Source organism: Caretta caretta, chromosome 4 (genome assembly GCF_965140235.1).
Source record: "Caretta caretta isolate rCarCar2 chromosome 4, rCarCar1.hap1, whole genome shotgun sequence".
Taxonomy (NCBI): domain Eukaryota; kingdom Metazoa; phylum Chordata; order Testudines; family Cheloniidae; genus Caretta; species Caretta caretta.
The window spans coordinates 122450907-122468060 of record NC_134209.1 but is presented as its reverse complement, the minus strand read 5'-3'; the positions used below and the strand labels follow the sequence as shown (position 1 = coordinate 122468060).

Sequence of the window (17154 nt, the reverse complement as noted above, 5' to 3'; positions counted from 1 at the left end):
CAGTTAGGCTGGAAGATTGACCCAGACCCAGCAGAGGAAATCCTGACCAGCATTGTGACAAAGACAATCTGGCATTATAGAGTTGCCAGGCATCCGGTTTTTGACTGGAATGCCCAGTCGAAAACGGACCCTGGCAGCTCCGGGCAGCACCACTGACTGGGCCGTTAAAAGTCCGGTCAGCAGCACAGTAGGGCTAAGGCAAGACCCTGCCTGCCCTGGGTCTGTGCAACTACCTGGAAGTGGCTGACATGTCTGGCCCCTTGGTGCAAGGGTGATCAGGGGAGCTCCGCGTGCTGCCCCCGCAGCTCCCATTGGCTAGGAGCTGCAGGGTGGCACCTGAAGGGGCAGGCAGTGTGCACTGTGCAGAGCTGCCTGACCACGCCTCCGCCTAGGGGTGGGACATGCCGGACACTTCCGGGAGCAGCGCAGAGCCCCCACCCAGGATCGGCTCTAGGCACCAGCAAAGCAAGCACATGCATTTTTTTGCTTGGGCAGTTGTGCTCTCGGAGCTCGGGGCAGCAAATTTTTTGCTTGTGATGGCCAGCCCTGTCCCCACCTGAACCCCTGCTCCCAGTTGGAACCCCCTCCTGCACCTAAACTCTCTTGCAGACCCCACACCACCTCCTGCACCCCAACTTCCTGCCGCAGGTAAGAATCCCCTCCCACCCCGTAACTCCCTCCCGGACCTCAAACCACCTCCCGCACCCCAACTCCCTGCCCCAGCCCAATGAAAGTGAGTGAGGGTGAGGAAGAGCAAGCGACGGAGGGAGGGGAGCTGGAGTGAGTTGCGGGTGGGGCCTCAGAGAAGGGGCAGGACAAGGGTGGGGCCTAGGGGCAGGTGCAGGGCAAGGCAAGGGTGTTCAGTTTTGTGCAATTAGAAAGTTGGCAACCCTATTTGGCAATTCAGCACAGACTAGGACTCACTACTCTGAGATTCCATGGTACTCAAGCATCAACAGTCACCAGAAGGGGCAAGAAATACCCCATTGTGGGAGTCAGGCCCTGAGCATGGGGGCAGCGTGGACTACTTGTCAGGTAAAATGGAATCACTCTGTTACAGAATAGGATAGAGAGGGTTGAAAGATTTTTCAAAACTGACAAAATAATAAAATAATAATTATTATTCATAATAATTCTGTTGAAAAATGTCATTTTTGTCAATTCTAAAATGTTCAAGGGAATCTTATTGGTTTTGAAGAAAATTTAGTCAGGAAGCTTTCACAGATCCAGGATGGAATTTCTGGTCAAAAAGAGAGAGAGAGAGAGAGAGAGAGAGAGACAAAGCACTCCCCACACCCCATAACCTGGGTCTCCCACATTTCAGGTGAGTGCCCTAACCACTGAACTACACAGTCAGTTTCTCTCAATCTCCTGTTGGAGCTGTTCCACTTCACATAAACAAACAAACATTCAATGGGCCAGAAAGAGAGACTGATTCTATAGCCTAGTGTTAGGGCATTCACCTAGGCTGTGAGAGGTTCAAGTCCTTGGTCCAAATTATGTAGAGCAGGGACTTGAAGCCATGACTCTCACAATCCAGATGAGTGTCCCAAGCACCAGGCTATTGGCTAATGTGGTGGCTCTCTTTTACATTAAAAAAAAAGTGTTGCAAGTTTCATTTTCATTCTGCATCACAACAAAAATAAATTTCAAAACCTGAAAATGTGGGAGGAAATGGAATTGTTTTCTGGCTACCCTAGTTAAGAACTCAGTGTATTGTATTACTGCAGGGATTATATGTGTGACTTCTTGTTGGGGCCCCTTCATGGTCCCTGTTACAACCCTTGATGAGCTCCCCTTCCTGGACACTCACTCACTGTACTGGATCCAAACCTTGGGTTCTACAAGTTCTTGTCTTGATGGGGCTAGGCAGTTTAGGCATTGTCTTTCTGGTTCTGGATCTTTAGGCACACAATCTAGATGCAGTGCCTGTGTCTGACACCCTTTTAGCATGGGTACCCCATCGTCCAATTGCTAGGCACTGATACAAATACCACCTCTCCCAAGCCTCCGCAGTAGCTGTTGCATACTCTCAGAGTTACACCAAAACTGTGAACTCTCTGGTTTGCTATTTTCCTTTTCTGGAACTATGATATGCAGAAAGCAAAGGAATTTCTAAACACATACACACATTTACTTTACTCTTAAACAACACAAAAGATATAAAGATCCATGGAAAAACAACCTAACATGCACATAAACTTCTGCCAGTTTCTTCACCACCCTCAGTCTGTTCTCCTGTCTCTAACATAGCCAGTGAGAAAGTCTTCCTTTTACAAGGTTCTCTAGTCTCCCCCTGTCAGGTGACTCTCCTCAGTGACTTCAGGTGATCTGTTGCTTGGTTACAAGCTCACTGAGTTTTATGGTTGGGGCAGAAACTAGCTTATTATCTTCGGGTGCTTGCTTTTGAATGAGAAATGCTACAGGTAAAGGAGCCTGGATTTCACTGTATTGTTAGCCTTCTCTCAGATACAAGATTTTCTCCGGACCACCTCCCTGGAGGTTTCAGCACAAGATAAAGGATAAAAGGCAAAAGTATAGGTGCATTGCTCTTACTATCAAAATGGCACTCAAAACAAAAGTTTGAGATAGATACATACTGACTTACACTAATCTGTCACAGTCCTTTTTACTACTGTGGATTGTCCTTGCTCAGATAAAGTCACTGGTATTATATTGGAGAGTAGCATTTATTTCTTGGTCATTCGAGGCTCCTGAATGTTGTGAAAGGGAACAAAAGGTTTTGGCCACATGGAAGGCAAGTGGGGTTGCAATTTGAGAACAGCTTAGCAAGCAGGGGTGCTCCCACCACAAAGTGTCCTCTTTGCAATAAACCAACATATTTTTCCCTGAAACCTACCCACCATTTGCTTTAAACATGCCAGTTTCTCTCTTTGATGTATTATTCTTAAGCATTTTGCATTAGTGCCCAGAGACGACAAATCAGAATCAAACTCCCTCGTACTAAGTTTTGTACAAACATATTGTAAGACAAAGTCCCTGCCCCTAGAAGCATACAGTCTAAGACTTACTAGTATCTACTATACAGAGAAGACAGCTTTAAATTAGAAGTAGAACAGATCTTTCTCTACCAGTTGGAAAGGAATTGGGATGATAGTTGAAATATGGTCAAATACATCAAATGCAAGAAAATTGCAATCAACAGTGTTGTATCCTGCAAACCTTTCATCTAACACAGAGTTCCTAAACATTTTCATGGTTTAGTTTTCTCATAGAAATATATGGTTTGTGGATATAGAATCTGTGAAGGAATTTTCTTCTTTTTAGTTAAAAAACAGCATGTATTCTCTCCACCCTCCTCCATCTAAAGATAAAGCACTTTGATACAAAAAGAGTATTTTATGATACAATACATGCCTAGCTAGAAATTAAAATGCTCAGTTTTGAAGCTTTTTTACAAATTAGGAATGGTGATTTTTTGACATATTTCAAAAAGAAACTTAAATTACCACATTGAGCCTGATCCAAAGTACACTGAAGTGATGGAGAAAATTCCACTAACATCTACTCACTGTTGACCACACTTATATGCACTTCACAATTAAAAGTAAAGTATATAGGGATATATTATCCACTAGTTCCCCATACATGTACCTCATGTATGAGCAGATCTCCAGGTGATATAAATGGGTGTTTGTTTGTGGAATGAAGACTATCACCTGACTTGTATATATAAACATTTTTGACGCAAAGTACTTGCACAATTGTGATGACAGTTAACACAAGAGCTCATGAGAGTTAATGTGATCTCTCAACACCGTTTTGCTTTATCAAAAAAATTTCCTGCTACCTCACAATAAATGTTTTATTAGAGCTCAGCTGGTAACCACCATTATTTTATTGTCACCCTTGTGTACATATACAGACAGATGCCAGAAAAATACAAGTTCTTCAGCGTACCAAATCCCATTCTCTTTCAACATAATATACAAACTTTGAGTCTGATTCCTAGGGGGCTGAACTCAGTGAGAATTATGGGAGATCAGAACATTGCAAGATCAGCCCATAGATGTACTATATATTGAATATCTTGTGCTTAAAGGGAGTTACCTGGTGAAATAATGTCAATGTTAAGAATTCCTTGCCTTTATAGTTGTGTAATTCTCATTTCTTTTGAATATTTTGACTTATCTCAAGCCTTCTTCTGATTTTTTTTCTTTTCTTTTTCCCTGCTGAATTATCTAGCTTGTTCAGGCTGAAGGACCCTCTATTTATAATTCTCACACTTAAGGTTTTAGTTCCAGAGGGATTTTTCAGTGGAAAAATCATAAATAGAGGGTCCTTCAGTTTGAACAAATGGATTGATAATTCAGTAAACAAGCTGAACAAAATGAGAGAGAGAGAGAGAGATTCAAAACATCTAGCAGAAACAACAGCTTAGCAATGAATGCGATAAGAATCATTCAGCAATATATGTAGTCACGATCTGAGTGGTTAGTGCACTTAGATCTTGGTAATTTCTTTTAGGAGAGAAAATGAGTAGACAGCAGACAGCGAATTATTAAATTATCCTATTACACTTTTATTTAGAAATGTACAATTCCTGCAGACAGACTTTGAACAAAATGGCTTTTAACAGCAAAAGCAGCACAACTCAAACTCATATATTGGCGACCAGCAAAGATTTTTTTCCACCATCCGCTCTTGGAAAATCATGTCTCTCTTGCCCAGCCCAGCCCCCACACCTTTTCTGTTACAGCATTCAGTGTCCAGCCCAAAAGATTTCCATACAGGCAGTAATTCTGTCTCCAAAACCCTCTGGGTGAAGTCTTGTCCCCAGTTAAATCAATGGGTAAACTCCATGGACTTTAATGGACCCAGGATATCACCCTCCTTTTAATTTCTTTTTGTCTAAAGTTGGCCACCTGGCTCCAGATGGTCTGAAATGAGTCTTTCAGGATGGATTCTCCTGAGCTATTCAGCAGAGCAGGTCCCCATTCCTGCTGGGACTGGAGTCATCAAGTCTACGGTCACTTTGCCAACACAAAAGGGAAGCTACTTACCAACTAATGGCCCATCTGGTATTCACTCATTGCCTTCAAATTCCCTATTGCTGGCTTGTTGACACTTACAGTACTAAAAAATTACACACACCCTCTTTAAAAAAATTGGCACTTCTAATTCTTATGAACTAGTATTGCTTTATTGCAAGAGTGCCTTTGTTCTCCTGTGAGGAATAGTTTTAGTCTTCTTAAAAAAAAATTGGGATTTCTTTACATCATTGCTATTTCTGTACATAAACACTTGCATCACTTCCATCCATATACAATACCAGGTGGGCTGCCAGCTGTTTGTGGTGTTAGCAAAGTGATCTTAGGTGTGATGGCTTCAAAGCAGGCTGGGATGGGGGTCTTCTGCTCAGAAGAATCAATCCTAATACACAAGTTTCAGGGCTTGTCTACACATGATAGTTAATCTGGAATAAAGTGGCACCCTGTGGAAAAAAATCACAATTTCATGGACTGTGTGGAAATCATGAAATTAGCCCAATACCATGAATTTTCCAACAGCAGGGAGGCAGAAATGGTCATCTGGGTGCAGCAGTCTCATGCTCTGTGTGGACCACAGTGCACAGCAGTGTCGTGTCGGAGCAGCAGTTCGGGGGCGGGGAAGCTGATTTTATGTGAGACACGGTAACTAGCGCTGCTGCCACTTGGAACACAAGGAGCTGTGGCCTCGGGCAGAAGCTGGCTCCCACGCGCACTGGTCTTGTGCAGCTCGCAGCGTGCGTTCCAAGCAGGGGCACTGCTGGCTACAGCACCTTGCATAATAGCGGCTGCTGAGTCCCCCTCAAACTGCTGCTCCAACATGACGTTGCCGTGTGCTATGAGCCGCACTGAGCATGAGATTCCTGTTTCTGCCTCTCCACCGAGCCCGCTGCTGCCTGTGCTCCAAGCAGGGGCGACGCTGGCTAGTATGCCTCACATAAATTTGGCTGCCAAGCATCCCCCGAAACTGAAGGCCCTACGTGATGCTGCCACCACCACACACTACAAGCCACACCTAGCACAAGGCCAGGATGCACAACACCCACTTCCACCTCCCCACTGCTGAAAACAATTGCAGCAAGTCAGAGTAAACTTGGCAGTCGTGCATATTCCATGAAATTTGATCCTTAATGGTATTGCCATGAAGTCTCAAAACAACAACAACAAAAAACACCTGCAATTTTCACTAGGCTTTAAAGTCATCCTCCCTTATTCCTAAAGTGGATTAACTAGTCCTGATGAACTCCATACGTAGATATTCTCTTCTTCTGAAATAAGAGTAAGAGTGGAGCAAATTGATACGTTAAACAGTAATAAGTCCCCAAGAACTGATAGTATTCCTGCAAGAATTCTGAAGGAACTCAAATATGAAATTGTAGAAATTGTGGTATGTAACCTATTACTTATATCAGCATCTGTACCAGATGACTGGAGGATAGCTAAAGTAATGCTGATTTTTAAAAAGGGCTCCAGAGGTATTCCTGGCAATTACAGGCTGGTAAGCCTGACTTCAGTACCAGGCAAATTGAATGAAACTATAATAAAGAACAGAACGATTAGACACACAGATGAATACAATTTGTTGGGGGAAGAGTCAACATGGCTTTATGTAAAGGGAAATCATGCCTCACCAATCTATTAGAATTATTTGAAAGGGTTAACAAACATGTGGATAAGGGTGACCCAGTGGATATTGTGTATTTCCAGAAAGCCTTTGACAAGGTCCCTCACCAAAGGCTCTTAAGCAAAGTAAGCAGTCATGGGATAAGAGGGAAGGTTCTCTCATGGATCAGTAACTAGTTAAAAGACAGGAAACAAAGGGTCGGAATAAATAGCCAATTTTCATAACAGAGAGAGGTAAATAGTGGTGTCTCCCAGGGGTCTGTACTGGGACCAGTGCTGTTCAACTTGTTCATAAGTGATCTGGAAAAAGGGGTGAACCGTGAGATGGCAAAGTTGGCAGACAACACTCAATTACTCAAGATAGTTAAGTCCAGAGCAGACTGTGAAGAGTTACAAAGGGATCTCATAAAATTGGGTGACTGGGCAACAAAATGGCAGATGAAATTCAATGTGGATAAATGCACAGGAAAAAAATAATCCCAACGATCCATACAAAATGATGGGTTTCCCAGAGTGGAATCTGTAAAACTATTATAGACTAAAACAATAATATAACTTGAATATTTACAGGAGAAGAGAAGGATCAGCCTGGACACTGGAGGATTCTGACTTAGGCCATGCAGCAATAAGAAGGAATTGGAGAAGCAGTCAGTCCACCCTGCCATTTACACTGTCCGTGCAGCACAGGAGGAGAGCAGGGGTGCAGACGCAGACAAATGGACCCCACTTGCAAGAATTCTCCAGTCTCAGGTGCATGGAGTGCATGGTTACCCACAGGGGAATACACACAGAGACCCACACCCAAAGAAGAAATAAAATGTTTCTATAGATCTGTACTGTGAATTGAAGCTCTCATTGTTATTGACATACAAGATTCTGAGGCACATCAGCAACAGGAAATAGAGCAGCTCTGTAATGCAGATCAGATACGGAAGGCAATTTTGAGAATCAGGAATGGGAGCAAAAGCTCAAATGAGTTCTTAGAAAATAAGGGGATGAAAAGGTTGTAGGTGGCTGTATTTCAGCTGTTTTCATGGAACATAAACCTAGAAAGGTACTTTTTGGTTACTAAATTTTAACCCAGCCTTGATTCACATGGATTTAGAAGTTCAGCAAAAATTTTCTTCCCCATTTTGACATCTTAATTTAGATGCAGAGAGATAAGACATAGAGATGCTGATAAGATCAAAAAGGGAAATCACTTGCCAATTGTTCCTGACATAAGCAGTCAAATCTATGTTTGTACAGAGGACCCCTAACACAGCAAAACATGTTTGTAGTTCAGAAGTTTAGAACCTAAGCTCTGGTTTTAAGTCTGAGAGTGGTACAATTAGATATGACTTTTTTTAAGCAAAGTAGAAAAGCGTTGCTGGTCTGCTCTCCTTTTATACTGGGGCTTTCAGCATGCTCATCTTAGAGGTACCAGTATCTATTCTAACTATTGACAAAGAAACACCTACATACAACATAAAATGAACTAGATTTAAAAAATACCTATTTTTACATTTTATATCGGATCTGGGATCAAAAACCATAAGGGCCAATTTAAATCTGAGGATCTGAATCTAATGAATACACCAATCCTGAAACTGGGGAGGGAATGGATTAGTAGTCCTAGTATGAGTCTACCTTTAGTTAGAACATGTGGTCCATATTCTTAGTTCCCTGAGGTTTGTGTATTTCATATATTTTACTGTATGCTGCATTGATGACCCTCTTAAAGCCATTGCTATTTTGGTTTCTGAAGATGTTTAAAATAGTTTCACTGTTCCTTAAGAGTAAGGTAGTCAGATATATACTGTGATGCTGGCAGACCAGGCTATGGGCCTGAGCCAAGCACTTACAAATTCATTGCTGGAAACCAGTTTCTTTTGCTTATGTGTCAGTATGCGTAAAATGGGTACTGGATTTATAACAATGTGTTTAGACTTTATGAAATGGTTGTAAATTGCTGCATGAATTAATCTCAAATTATATTTTTATCACATGCTGTAAGGTAATATTTAAGTTTTTGTTTTCTACGTGTAAAAAAAAAAAAAAAGTGTTCTCTGAAACTGTGAACCCAGTCAGGAGGGATTCTCCTGTCCATCAAAAAGGCCTATCAAAACTAAATGGGCCATTGTGGGACATTACAATACAAAGGCTTTGTTAATTGCCCCTTACACCCATGAAGAGGCTATATGCAAAAGGATTCATTGTGGAAGAAAGAAATAAAGATAGCTGGCAATCTTTTGTTGTTTGGACTCTCACAGGGCCGGAGCTATGAAACAGAACCAGAGATCCCCAGGATCAGCCTTGGTTAGCCCTAAAAGACATTCAGAACTGACAAATTACTACAACTCTGTCACCTTTTGGAACCATAGACTAACTCATTTGTGTATAAAGAAAAGGAGTACTTGTGGCACCTTAGAGACTAACAAATTTATTTGAGCATAAGCTTTCGTGAGCTACAGCTCACTTCATCGGATGCTTATGCGCAAATAAATTTGTTAGTCTCTAAGGTGCCACAAGTACTCCTTTTCTTTTTGCGGATACAGACTAACACGGCTGCTACTCTGCAACCTGTCATTTGTGTATATATGCTTGCTTGCTTTAACCTTGTAATAACTCTCATTTCTTTTCTTAGTTAATAAATCTTAGATAGTTTCCTATAGGATTGGCTACAAAAGTGTTGTCTTTGGTATGAGAACTAAGGTAAAAATTGACCTGGGTAAGTGACTGGTCTCTTGGGACTGGGAGCAACCTGAATATTTTGTCATCTTTGATGTATAGCAACCATCAATCACTAAATCCAGCTTGCCTGGGTGGCAGTATAGACTGGAATGTCCAAGGGGACTGTCCGTGACTCCATGGTTAGACTGTTATAGTGCTTTAGGAGTTCACACTTGTTACTGGGTTGGTGAAATCTAATTATAGAACATACAACCAGTTTGGGATCTCTGCCCTGCTTTTTGGCAGTCTGCCCTGAGGTTGGCACTCAGGACTGTGAGCAACTCCAGACAGCATGACACATTCAATCACTTATGAACATTTTTCCACCTGGTGGCAACATTCTGCTTATGTGTACTTCTCAAAACTCACAAGGAGGCTATTAAAGCAAACGTTTGTGTGACTCAGACCTGTTTATTCTTTCAATGTGTTTAATGGTCCAAAAGTTGACAGCATGAGACATTTAACTTCTCTTTCTGATGACACAGAAAAGCAGCAATGCAAATTACCCCAAAGTACCTCACTGAAATGTCTCAACCCTGACTTGCAGGGACCACCTGTAAGCATGTCCATGCCGAGGCCTGTCTACCAAATCTGAAAAAGGGTACCAGTTAGATAATATAATGTGGATGCATCCACTGTGAACTGGACTGAGAGTGGCAATTGTTTGAAGATGGGTTACTGACAATGTCTGTAGCTCGCTAGTGAGCTGGGCTGGCCAGCCTCAAAGCAGCAGCCTAAAGACACTATCTCCCATTATTAACCCTCTGAACAAGTCTCCCAAGAATTTTCATTTGCTGTTGTTAGTGACGGTGCCATTGACAAGTATAAATATAATACATATTTGGAAAAGACCGTTTTACATAAATATCAATATTGTTCCTTTCCCCCGCCACTTTTGGTATGGTAAATTCTAGGAATGAAGGTGTAGGGGTGTGAGGGGGTGGAAAATAGATATAAAGCACCTGATCACATAAGAAAAATTGCATGATGCTGCCTGTTCTTGGTTAGACCCTTTCTGGCATGGTACTATGAATCAACCGACCCTTTTACTTCCACACTTACATAGATCCACTATGAAAGAAATCCCAGGGCTGTTTCATCTCACTTGCCTTATAATATTTATATGCTGCCATTTGGACAGAGACCAGATGTGATGGATTAATTACTAATAAATCAGATGGCAGAGAACACAAAATACCATCAGTTTAAAGAGGCAGCATTAAGAATTCTGATACATGTAACAACATTTTCCTGTTTTTCAGTAAAAGTGTTTCTCTTTCCCAATGGTGACTATCTTTCCCCTGTGCCCTGCACCTCAAGGACACCTGGATGGCAATGACTTAAGTGACAATATATGGATAAATGCATTTATGGTTTGCTTAGGTTTGCTAGAAACAAAGATGAGTAATATTCTTCAATTTGGAGAGATGGCACTAGGTTCCACCAGTATCTTTTTACTAAGACTGTTGAAGTGGGAGTTCTTGCAGTCCTTAGTCTCTTGCTACTAGCCTAGAAATCCCACAAATAAAACAGCAACAAAAATTTAGCACTGTTGGTCCAGTCACATCCTTCTTTGACAGCATTCCCACTTCCCTGACATCTATTTTCTGATGGCAGGATGCAGACTCCTACAACTTCCACAAGGAATCTAGGCGTCAGTAACTCCCTCATTATTATTTGCGAAACTTCTGGCCACTGTTACTGAATTCATATACCATAATAATTATAACAATTTTTAGAATGTAAATATAAAACCGTGTTCTGATGAACCCCTCAAAATTAAGGAAGTTAAAAAATAAATAGGAAATATGGGCACTGATTCAATTCCTGATTTCAAAAAAGGATGAGACCATCACTATGCATTCATGCCTTGTTGAGTAACCTTGTGATCTTATTGTCGCCCTTGTCCTTAGTACCAACTTCTTGTCAGTTTATGACTCACTTGCTTTGTCATGTAGAATTTAGACTTTGGGTCAAAGTCTATGTTTTTACTTGATTCTGTTAGATAGTTAGCACACAGCTGGACCCCGGAAAGATAGTAACTACTGTAATAATCTCATGCCAATTTTACTCCAGTCTAAGTATTACCTTCAGTGAATAAACTCATGATTTACATCAGATTAATACCCTGTTTTTCACTTGTCTCACTAGGGCCCCAGGTGTTGCACAGGCTTTAATCATAAAAGTTCATTTCCAGACCATAGTAATTAGATCAGTCCACAACATCGTTGTACCATACACACTGTAATACTACTCTGGCAGAAAAGAATAAGTTAAGGATAAAGTGACAACATAGTCTAGTCTTCAGTGCCACGTAAGGGAATTTTGCTTTGTGTTGGGGGCGCTGTGTTTTGTTTTTGATGGCTTAATTTCCATTGGGAAACTATGTAGTCATCTTCTTAAAGTGGGAAAAATTAGACATGTTGTATTGTATTAATAACCTTATTTAATTTCAAAGATTAATAATACAATTCAAACAGCAACCACCATATACAGAATCAAAACTGTACAGCCATTCATTGCTTAACTCAGTAGTGTCATCTTCAAAAAAATCAGAAGAATCACTGAGTTTCAAAGATGCAAAACCCCTTGTTATTACAGAACTCTTAGAAAAACCAGCTATTTGCTTATACACATTGATTTTTAAATGAAATACACTGGTTGTATGAAAAGAATTTTAATGCAAGTGTGTAGCGTTCATGCACTTGGCAACATTCAGAGCACACCCGAAGTGTTGTGTAGGAGCAGTGCACACATGGCTCCTCTCAAGGGCATGAACCTTGGAATCTCGCCCAGATGACATGAACTGTGGGAAGCCTCCCAGGACTGGGCTCAAGGCCCCAGAGCAAGGAATGCGGTCGATAGATATTGGTAAATAAGAATATTAAACAAAGCCAGTGTATTCCTTTTATCTGTTGGAGTATGTAATGCGCGGGGGGAGAGAAAGAATAAAAGAGAGGGTGGAAAGCTGACAGGAGACCAGCCGTCAGCAGACCAGTCTGCTTGCTTGCTTAAAGCCTTGTTCTGTCTTGTATTTGAACTGCAACAACTGGCGCCCAAACGTGGGGCCCTCAGCACTCACCTCACCCGGCAAGGGTTTCAGACGCGTCACTCATCCGCTTCACGGATCCCGGTGAGTATTTTTCATTGTGGTAAGTATGGGAAGCTCCCTCTCTGCTTTGCAAGTTCAACACCGCAATGAATGGGGGGGAGGGATAGCTCAGTGGTTTGAGCATTGGCCTGCTAAACCCAGGGTTGTGAGTTCAATCCTTGAGGGGGCCGTTTAGGGATCTGGAGCAAAAATTGGGGATTGGTCCTGCTTCAAGCAGGGGGTTGGACTAGATGACCTCCTGAGGTCCCTTCCAACCCTAACCTTCTATGAATCTATGAGCTACAATATTTGCTGCATAAAGCTCAGTATGATTGCCCCACTCGAGAACTCACTCTCCTGCTACAGGACGTGAGTGCCCAATGCCCTTGGTACCCTGAAGCCGGAACCCTTAAGCTAGCGGACTGGGAGCGGTCGGGCCAGACATTGCACAAAGAGCCTCGAGTGCCCATGCAGGCTTTACATGCCTGGCACCTCTGCCGCAACGCAATACAGCGTGTCGCCTCGGAAAGGCCCTCCCTCGCACCAATAGAGAGGCTGCCGATCTCGCCACCCCCGTCTGCTCCTGCAGCCATCCCTCCCCCTGCTTCGCCCCCAGTGCCTCAATTACTGCCACCTCCTTTGTCTTCCCCTCTGGAACCGGTGAGTGGTCACCATCCCCCCGTGGGGCCCCATGCTCCGGGGCCCCCCGGCGGGTCATCCGCGTCTGCTCAGGGGCTTTCGCTGGTGCAACAAATGCTTCACGCGGTGAAGACTCGCCCAGATCTTACAGCAGAAGAATTAGCTGATCTGGTCTCAGTTTGCCCGGTGACCTGGCAGGATGATGGCCAGGGCAACCAGCTTGCAAACTGGGTCAGTTTGCCTTACTCGGTGATCAGAGACATAAAGAAAGCAATTCACGAGTTCGGCCTCACTAGCATGTATGTATGTGGTCTCCTTGAAGGGCTAGGTACTGGGTACACCCTGGTCCCTGAAGATTGGAAGGCGCTGTTGCGCATGATGCTGACGCCCAGTCAGTATGTTATTTGGCTTAGTGAGTATCGGCAGATGGTGGAACGCCAAGCCCAGGTATATATAGCACAAGGTGTCACTTATGAGCAGTTAGCAGGTGAGGGCCCGTTTGCTACCGTTCAGATGCAGTCTCAACTCCAGCAGGCTGTCTTCCCCATTATTTCTGCCTGCGCTCAGCATGCTTTCCGGAAGGTCCCGGATTCAGGCAAGCCTACCAAAAGCTTTGCCAGTATCCGTCAGGGTGCATCAGAGTCCTTTATGGATTTTACCAACAGATTGCAGGAGGCTATCCTCCAACAGGTGGATAACCCTGCGGCAGCTCAGGAGATTCTGTTAAAAATGGCGGTTGAAAATGCGAACGAGGATTGCCGCCGTGCTCTCCAGGTGGCACAAGCCGCTGGCATTCTAGAGCTGTCGGACATGCTGCGGGCGTGCCAAAACATCGGCACACAAGCACATAAAGCTGGGGTTCTGGCCTCCGCCCTGCGGAAAAGCAGGAAGGAAGGGAAGTGTTGTTATCGCTGTGGTAAGGAGGGTCACTTTCAGCGGGAGTGCCGCTCATCGACGGCACCCGCCTGCCCCTCAAAGAAGTGCCCCAAGTGTCGGAAGGGCTATCACTGGGCTCATCAGTGTCGTAGCAGGTCGGGAAACCGCACGATGGGTTTCCATCAAACGGGGGTGTTTCCCACTCAGACAACTGTTTCTCTGCCTTACAATCCATAGACTCCATGAGGGCGGCGACTGCCGGAAGTGCAGGGCTTGATTTGATCATGCAGGAGGATGCTGATTTTCAGTTGCCGGGGGAGGTTTGCACCATACCTACACAGGTGACGGGACCTCTCCCTGCCAGATTTGTGGGTCTGGTTCTCCCTCGCTCACATGCTGGGAAACAGGGGTTTTTTTGTCATCCCAGGGGTCATTGACGCCGATTACACCGGCGTTATTAAGGTTCAGGTGTGGACCCATCTTCCGCAGTCGCTCCCGCGTGGACGGTCAATTGCACAATTGATTTTAGTCCCCTATCAGGTGCCAGCCGCAGAGGATCGAGCCCGGAGCAGAGGTGGCTTTGGATTGACGCTGTCTCCGTCGCCGTCTCACGACACGTCCTCTCAATTTGTTGCTCTAACACTGTCGCTCCGCCCCTCGAAACTTCAGTTAACACTTCTCTTAAATAATGTTCCTTTTACAGGGCTGATGGACACTGGAGCTGACATTACGGTGATTCATGATCAGGACTGGCTGGTCAGTTGGCCAACAGTTCCTTCTAAAGAGTTGTGGGGGATCGGGGGTAGCAAACCCGGGCGCCAAAGTTTGTCTTGGGTCACGGTCTCTAAACCAGGAGGCCGTGCCCTTGCTACAATCCGCCCTTTTGTGCTCCCTGTCCACCTCAATATTTGGGGCCGTGACTTACTTGTAAAGCTGGACACCACCCTCAATATTAATATATAATGGCCCAAAACCCTCCCCCACCCACCTTGCCCTCCACATTACCATTGGTATGGCAATCCTTACAGCCTGTATGAATTGACCAGTGGCCCCTCCCCCTAGAAAAGCTGAAAGCGCTTCATTCGCTTGTGCAACAACATTTGCATGCACAGCGCTTGGAGAGCTCCACTAGTCCTTGGAACACCCCGGTGTTCGTTATTAAGAAAAAATCTGGTGCATGGCGGCTGTTACATGATTTAAGGGAAATAAATAAACGCATCCAAACCATGGGCCCCTTGCAGTTTGGGTTGCCAAACCCGAATTTAATTCCTCAAACCGATCAGCTTTGTGTGTTAGATTTAAAAGATTGTTTTTTTACAATCCCCCTTTGCCCACAAGATCGCGAAAAATTCGCGTTTACGGTGCCAGAATATAGTAATCAGTGACCCTCTCAAAGGAATCAGTGGAAGGCCTTGCCCCAGGGAATGCAAAATAGTCCAACCTTGTGTCAATTTTTTGTGGATCGGGCCCTTGCCCCTTTTCGTGCCCGATACCCCACACTAAAGGTCTACCATTATATGGATGACATTTTGCTTAGTGGTCCCCAGGTCACGGCACAACAGCTTGAATATTTGTCTCAGATTCTTGGCCAAAATGGCCTGTTAGTGGCACCAGAAAAAATCCAACGCTCTTATCCCTACCAATATCTCGGGCATAAGGTTCTACAAACCTATGATGCCCCTGTTCGCCCGGAAGTGGTCCTACCCCAACCCCTAACCCTCATTAAATTACAACAAATTTTGGGTCATTTAAATTGGATTCGACCCTACTTCCGTTTCCCTACATCGATGCTGCAGCCGTTGTTAGAGCTCCTACGTGGAGCTCGGGCACCGGGCGCAGTTCTTGCCATCACTGAGGAGCACATTGCCTGCATTCGACAGATCAATGCAGTATTGAGTCAGCAGTTTGTGGATAGACTCACTGAGGTTCGTCCCCTGCGGTTGGTTCTCCTTGCCACCCCTCATACGCCTACTGCGGCTCTGTTTGTACCTCGTACAGACACAGCCGTCTCTATCATAGAGTGGATATATTTCTCTTCCACTCCTCCTCGGAACATTTATCCTTATTTAGACGCCCTCTCCGACCTTGTTTGTAAAGCCTGCCACCGTGCAGTGCAACTCATGGGCACTGATTTAGTTGCCATTGTTTTCCCCTTATCACGTAGTGAATTTGATTCCTTGTACCACACCGCCTTGGCCTGGCAGGTTGCTCTTTGTGATTATGTGGGAGAGATTTCTTATAATCCCCCAAAAAATCCTCGGTTGGTGATTACACAAAAGGTGCCACTAATCGTACATCGTCTTAGCCGCTCTCGACCTATTGTTTCAGCTATCACTCTTTTTACTGATGGCTCTCCACATCGAGGTGTTGTCACCTATCAATTAGGTGACTCCCCTCGTTGGCATTCTCGTTTTACGCTGCCTCAGCGTTCCGCGCAGCGCTCAGAACTGGCTGCTGTTATTTTGGCCTTTCAATTTTTTGCTGATTGTCCCTTTAATTTAATTGTGGACACCCATTATGTTTATCAGGTAATTGATTATTTACCCCTTGCCCTCATTACCCCTCAGGTCGATGCAGACCTTCTTCACCTGTTTTTGTCCTTACAGTATCTCATCACCATTCGTAAGTTCCCTTATTTTGTTGCTCATATTCGCAGTCATACCCTTCTGCCTGGGCTACTTACTGAAGGCAATGCGCGCGCTGATCGCGCGTTACATGGTCAGGTAAATTCCCTTTTTTCTGACCCCATCGAAAGCCATTTCTTTTTTCATCAGTCTGCCTCTGTTTTGGCCAGACAGTTTCACATTCCTGCTGATCATGCACGTTTTATTGTTCGTTCCTGCCCCCACTGTGCCGCTGCTGCCCCTACCTTTTCTTATGCCATTAACCCCAGAGGTACCGCAGCGAATCAGCTGTGGCAAATGGATGTCACTCACGTGCCACAATTCCGCCCCTATTAGTTTTTACATGTTTCCATTGATACCTATTCGGGATTCATCTGGGCGACCCCACGCGTGGGGAAGCCACTCCCAAAGTTATTCACCACTTGCTAGCCTGTTTTGCTGTTATGGGTCGCCCGAGCCAGATAAAAATGGATAATGTCCCAGCCAATTGCTCCACAGCCCTCTCCACCTTTTGTGCCCAATGGGACGTCCGTCTCAAACACAGGATCCCTTATAATTCCACAGGCCAAGCCATTGTTGA

General features: G+C 44.3%; 1 protein-coding gene and 1 long non-coding RNA gene across 2 annotated transcripts in view; one reads left to right on the top strand and one right to left on the bottom strand.

Annotated features, from left to right (window-relative positions):
• Positions 1 to 9057, top strand: part of LOC125636155 (uncharacterized) — a 57316-nt gene extending 48259 nt beyond the window's left edge. Inside the window, exon 3 of the long non-coding RNA XR_007356488.2 lies at positions 7203 to 9057. This is a non-coding gene — a long non-coding RNA (uncharacterized LOC125636155). The remainder of the gene's footprint in view (positions 1 to 7202) is intronic.
• The window catches only part of LDB2 (LIM domain binding 2), a 514758-nt gene that overhangs the window by 360121 nt on the left and 137483 nt on the right, over positions 1 to 17154 (bottom strand). The gene's annotated exons all lie outside the window — the stretch shown is intronic.